Source organism: Capra hircus, unplaced genomic scaffold, assembly GCF_001704415.2.
Source record: "Capra hircus breed San Clemente unplaced genomic scaffold, ASM170441v1, whole genome shotgun sequence".
Taxonomy (NCBI): Eukaryota; Metazoa; Chordata; class Mammalia; order Artiodactyla; family Bovidae; genus Capra; species Capra hircus.
In genome coordinates this window covers 1-6,427 of record NW_017202259.1, presented here as the reverse complement: position 1 = coordinate 6,427, position 6,427 = coordinate 1, and the positions used below count along the sequence as shown (strand labels likewise).

The 6,427-nt window shown below is 47.4% G+C and overlaps 1 non-coding gene across 1 annotated transcript; it reads right to left on the bottom strand.

Annotated features, from left to right (window-relative positions):
- Window positions 1–567: 567 nt before the first annotated feature.
- On the bottom strand, window positions 568–639 carry TRNAV-AAC. The gene has a single exon. It is a non-coding gene; the product is annotated as a tRNA-Val (tRNA).
- Window positions 640–6,427: the final 5,788 nt, after the last annotated feature.

Here is a 6,427-nt window from a genome sequence, read left to right as displayed (position 1 = left end):
CAAGGACTTACGTCCAGGTAGTCTCTGATCCTCAGAGAGGATCTCTGGAGGAAAGCAGGTTGACTGGGAATCCTAGAATGCATGAAAGAGTAGGCTCATCGTCATCACCCTGTAAACGCCTTTTACCAAGGACATTTCCTCCATTGTTTGTGTAGCACTCTCTAAGTTAACCTTTTCCGTATATTTCTCCAATTAATTTGGTTCTATCCATTTCCTCCTTTTTTTCCCTGCATTTTTCCTCCATCGCATCATAGAAAAAGCAAGAGAAATTCCAGAAAGACATCTATTTCTGGCTTCATTGACTCCACTAAAGCCTTTGACTGTGTGGATCACAACAAAATATGGAAAATTCTTCAAGAGGTGGGAATAGCAGACCATCTTACTGCCTCCAGAAAAACCTGTATGCAGGTCAAGGAGAGATGAAACCAGTCAGTCCTAAAGGAAATCAACCCTGAATATTCTTTGGGAGGACTGATGCTGAAGCTGAAGCTGCAAGCCTCATTCCACGAGGCAGACCTCTATTTTGTATTTAAAATGTGAATCTAAAACCTTGGAGGAAAGTGAAGTTGTTTCCGCCCGGTTTCGAACGGGGACCTTTCGCGTGTTAGGCGAACGTGATAACCACTACACTACGGAAACCACACGACCACTTTGTGTCTAGTGACATATTCAAGAACTGCATGTTTTGAACACACCTGACCTTCAAATTTTCAAAGGAAGAGGACTCTGAAAACAATCCGTCAGGCAAGGATCTGCAGTTCCTGAAAGGGCCTGATTTAGGGTTCCTCGCCTCTCCCGGGGCGAGGTCCCTGTGTGCCAGCTTTGCGCCCAAGAGCAGAGGTCGCCTCCCCTGACTCCCCAGTTCTCAGAAGCCTCCGGAGCGGGGGGAGTAAGGTGCGTCTGAGCCCCAGGTGGCCCCACCGTCGTCAAGGTGGACACAGCCCTTCCAGAGGCAGATCCAGTGCCTTGGAGTCCCTTTCATGGCGCCAGCGGGGACCTGGCTCGATGCTTCCAATCCCCACTCGGGAAACAGAGGACCCGCCCTCCCCTCTGCCCCGCCTGACCCGTGCGCTCCTCTCTCGCAGGCCTTTCAGAGCAGCGCTTCTCCGGCGCCGCCTAGCACCGGGGGGTTCCTCAGATTCCTGCCTCTGTGGCTGATGCTAGTCCTCTAGTTTCAGTCCAGACTTGCATCAGCACGCTTTAGGTTTAGCAGAACCGCCGCAAAGACTGAGGCTCGGGTCATTTGTTGAATTCCTTGCCTACCAGGCCCAGCATAAAGCCGCAGAGGAGCCAGGCGCGGTCCACGCAGATCTAACCGTCTTCATTCCAAACTTGAGATTCTGCTTTGAAGGACCGCTTTAGTTTTACATTTTACAATGTCTGAAACGCCTCTTGTTTTCCTTTTATAATTTTGCTGTTCAACAGGTCGTGGAGCGCGAGTTTAAGAGAGGTAAAGGCGTTTTGTTTTGTTTTGTTTTGTTTTTCAGAAAGCCGGTGTCTTGAAGGGTCTTCGTATGTACCTCACAGCAGGCAGAGTTTCTTTTCGCTGAAAGGGTTTAATGCAAGGTTGTCTGTGTGTCTGTCTGTCTCTGGTTTCCTTTAGCAGTAGAGCTTCTCAATCTGGGGAATGCACGTGCCCTTTCCTCCAGCAGTGGCTTTCCTCCTTTTCTCAGTGCAGCGTTGCCTTCGCGTCTGAGGTTCACGGGCTCAGACCCGAGGCAGGCGCGGGCCGCATGCGCACCGGCCCCCAGGCCGCAGGGCTCCTCCTGGTTCCGCTGGACTCCGAGTGCGGTCGAGAGTGTGAGCGCGACAGCACCTCAAGCGCGCTAGAGGCCTGAGTTCCCAAAGAGGCAGACTTGAAAAGGGCTTTAGATCAGGGCGTTTCTCGAGATTTCGCCTTGCTTTCCTCCCCTGCAGGTCCTAGTTGTCACCTCCCACCTCCAGACAGAGGAGCGGATTCATCGTTTTCTGTCGCGTCCGGCATGCTGACGTCCCACGTGGACGGGACGAGGGGTGAGGTGGTCCTCTCCCCGTCAGGGTGGACGCACAGCGGACGCCCGAGGGACCACAGACACACGGCTCCCTGCAGCAGAAATGGTGGGGCACAGGGCTTCGGGGGCCGGCGAGTGGAGCGCGCCGAGGGGACGGATCCATCCCCTGCCCCCGAAGGTGTGACAAAGCGCAACGACGCCGCTGGATCAGAGGTTCAGCCTCATCCAAGAACTGGACAAGGTAGGCTCCGCAGGTCGTGAGGGAAGACCTGGAATCCAGGTGTGGTGAGAGGTCAAGCTCTCTTTCTGAACCTAACTTGCGAAGCAGGGGCCACTTGGTTCTCAGCTGGTGATGGGCGGGTCCATCTACTCCCTGATCTTGACCTGATTCGGGGCCTCCCTGATAGCGGCTCGAGGACCGGCTGCTTTTCCTCCTGGATCAGCTCAATCCGCAGACCTGACCCTCTTCATCCTTGTGTCTTTGGCTGGAAACCGCGGTATAGAGTTGAATTCGTTCCCTTTTTGTTCTCTGACTCAAATCAGATTGTCCCCGCGGTGTGCTGGGGTGAGGGAAAGCGAAGTGTCTTCACAAGGGACGAACTTCTTGGTTTTCAGAGAATAATAGGTGTCACAGGTAGAGAGACGATGTAGGGCCAGATGAAAAGGTGAGGGGATATCAGGCGGTCAAAGTATCCTGCAGTCAGCTTTGTCCTGTGCCCTCCTTGGATTCGCTGACTGTGGCTTGTTCTACAAGGTGACTCAGAGCAGAGAAAGATGGGCTGGTTGTAGGCCCTATGGAGCTTTCTGGTTGTAAGGAACTGTTCCCCAGTTTCTTCAGTTCAGTAGTGATCCAAGGACAGCAACACATCAGGCTTCCCTGTCTCTCACCAAACCCTGGAGTTGTTCAAATGCATGTGTATTGAGTCGGTGATGCCATCCAACCATCTCATCCTCAGCCACCCACTCCTCTCTTGCCTTCAATCTTTCCCAGCATCAGAGACTTTTACACTGAGTCAGCTCTTCCCACCAGGTGGCCAAAATATTGGAGCTTCAACTTCAGCATTAGTCCTTCTGATGAGTATTCAGGACTGATTTCCTTTAGGATGGACTGGTTGGATCTCCTTGCAGTCCAAGGGCTCTCAAGAGGCTTCTCCAACACAGTTTAAACGCATCAATTCTTTGGTACTCAGTTTCCTTTATAGTCCAACTCTCACATCCATACACGACTACTGGAAGAACCATAGCTTTGATTAGACCGACTGTGTTGGCAAAGGAATATCTCTGGTTTTTAATATGCTGTCTAGGTTGGTCATAGCTTTTCTTCCAAGGAGCAAGCGTCTTTTAATTTCATGGCGTGGTCCCCATTACAGTGATTTGGAGCCAAGAAAATAAAGTCTCTCACGTGTCCATTGTTTCCCCATCTATTTGCCATGAAGTGATGGGATCGGATGCCATGATCTTACTTTTTGGATGTTGAATATTAAGCCAGCTTTTCACTCTCCTCTTTCACTTTCATCAAGAGGCTCTTTACTTCCTTTTCGCTTTCTGCCATAAACCTGGTGTCGTCTGATTATAAGGGTATTGATATTTCTTGCAGAAATGTAGATTCCAGCTTGTGCTTCATCCAGGCAGCATTCACATGATGTACTTTGCATAGAAGTTAAATAAGCAGGGTGACAGCACACAGTCTTGACATACTCCTTTCAGTTTGGAACCAGTCCGTTTTTCATGTCTGATTCTAACTGTTGCTTCTTGACCTGCATACAGATTCTCAGGAGGCAGGTAAGGTGGTCTGTATTCCCATCTCTTGAAGAATTTTCCACAGTTTGTTGTGATCCACACAGTCAAAGTCTTTGGCGTACTCAAGATAGCAGAAGTAGATATTTTCTGAACCCTCTTGCTTTTACTATGAATCAACGATGTCGCAATTTGATCTCTGGTTCCTCTGCCTTTCTGAATCCAGCTTGCACATATGGACATTCTCAGTTTACATACTGTGAAAGCCTCACAGTGAGAATTTTGACCATTACTTTGCTAACATGTGAGATGAGCGCAATTGTGTGGTAGTTGGAACATTCTTTGGCACTGCCTTTGTTTGGAGTGAATGAAAACCGACCTTTCCAGTCCTGTGGCCGCTGCTGAGTTTTCCAAATTTACGGGATACTGAGTGCAGCATTTTAACAGCCAAGCCTCCTGTCCATCACAAGAGTTTTTTGAATGTTCTTCCCAATGGCCCATGAGTTATAATAGTCCAGTCGTGTGGGAGATCACTTACATACGATTGCTTGTCCTGTGTGGTGAGCACCAGGCGTTTTCCAGATCCTTTAAAAATGTTCTTTCCTTGGCCTCAGGCACTTTCTTCATAAGGATACCCGGATCATTACTCTGCTGAATACTTGAGGGAGACCCTTTCATATCTCAGCATTCTCTGTCTCCCACTGTCTCATCACTGGACCTTTCTTCATGTTTCTTTTTTTATTATTAACTTTTATTTGAGTATAACTGCCTTACGATGTGTTAATTATGATGTTGTGTTAATAGCACAGTGAATCGGCTATACATATACATATATCCCCTCTTGTTAGGATTTCCTTCTCATTTAGGTAACCACAGAGCATCCAGTAATTCCCTATGCCATACACTCAGTTCAGTCGCTCAGTCATGTTTGACTCTTTGTGACCCCATGAACCGTAACACACCAGGCCTCCTGTCCATCACCAACTCCCGGAGTCCACCCAAACCTATGTCCACTGAGTTGGTGATGCCATCCAACCATCTCATCCTCTGTCATCCCCTTCTTCTCCTGCCCTCAATCTTTCCCAGCATCAGGGTCTTTTCAAATGAGTCAGCTCTTCACATGAAGTGGCCAAAATATTGGAGATTCAGTTTCAACATCAGTCCTTCCCATGAACACCCAGGACTGATCTCCTTTAGGATGGGCTGGTTGGATCTCCTTGCCGTCGAGGGGACTCTCAAGAGTCTTCTCTAACACCACCAGTTCAAAAGCATCAATTCTTCTGTGCTCACCTTTCTTTATATCCAACTCTCACATCCATACACAACCACTGGAAAAAACCATAGCCTTGACTAGACGGACCTTTGTTGGCAAAGTAATATCTCTGCTTTTTAATATGCTGTCTAGGTTGGTGATAACTTTCCTTCCAAGGAGTAAGCATCTTTTAATATCATGGCTGCAGTCACCATCTGCAGTGATTTTGGAGCTCAGAAAAAGGAAGTCTGCCATGGTTTCTACTGTTTCCCCATCTATTGCCATGAAGTAATGGGGCTGGATGCCCTGATCTTAGATTTCTGATGTTGAGCTTTAAAACAACATTTTCACTCTCCTCTTTCACTTTCATCAAGAGGCTCTTTAATTTCTTCCTCACTTTCTGCCATAAGGGCTGTCATACATAGCATCAATAGTGTATATAGGTAAATCCTAATTTCCCAATTCCCTGAACTCCCCTTTCAGCTTTGATATCCATACCTTTGCTCTTTACATCTGCTTTTGCAAATAAGAATCACTGGATCTTTGTCCTGTGAGCTCTAGCTGCCTTACTCTCCACCAATATTCAGCTTCATCTCCAGAGTCAAATGAAAAATTGACCTGAAATCCTCCTCTTGGTGCCCAGCTGGGAACTCACTGAAAGCAGGAAGGTGGGCCCATGACAAGACTCATCTTGTTTGTTTGTCACCTCTCAAGGCTTGCTATCCTTTGCTGCCTGATTTCCAGTGTCTTAGAAATCAGTATTTCACGTATTTTTGTGTTTTTTTATTCCTTTGGGAGTGGGACAAAGGTGGAGAGTGAGATTTGGAAGGTGGGTTTAATCTGATTTCTGTCACTGCACCTTTGGCTAGAAACTGAAGCATCTCTTTATGTTCTTAGTTTTCCCTAAAGAGATGTACTAATTTATATTCCAATGTATTTTGCCGACTCAAGGAAAGAGTCTTTTTCTTCACGGTCTTGCCATCACAGAAATTGTCAATACACCTGTCTGTTACTCTAACAAAGGGATTTGTGCCCTACTGACTCAACTTAGCGGCAGGTACAACGAAAAGACAATGTGTGCATTTCCCAGAGATTGCACATATTCAGCAGCAGCTAAGCTTCCAAGCTGATTGGAAAGTATTCTAATAATTGTAACTGTTTTCAGTGGTGACCAAGTCATTGAGTCCAGACAAGACGAGCCAGAATGACTCTGGAGAGCCTCTTGCAGAGCAGCTTATGGATTACAGGAGTAAAAAAAAAACAAAAACAAAAACAAAACCCCACTGGTCCCAGACATTTACCCTCTTCCCTTCATGAGTTGTATTTTGGCTTTGGTTGGATGCACACAATCTAATGAGGGGTCTCCCTCTGGTATATGGGCGCATTTGCAAGCCGAGACTCTCTCTGTATGATATCTCAACAGTACGGGGCTACATCTGCAAAAAAT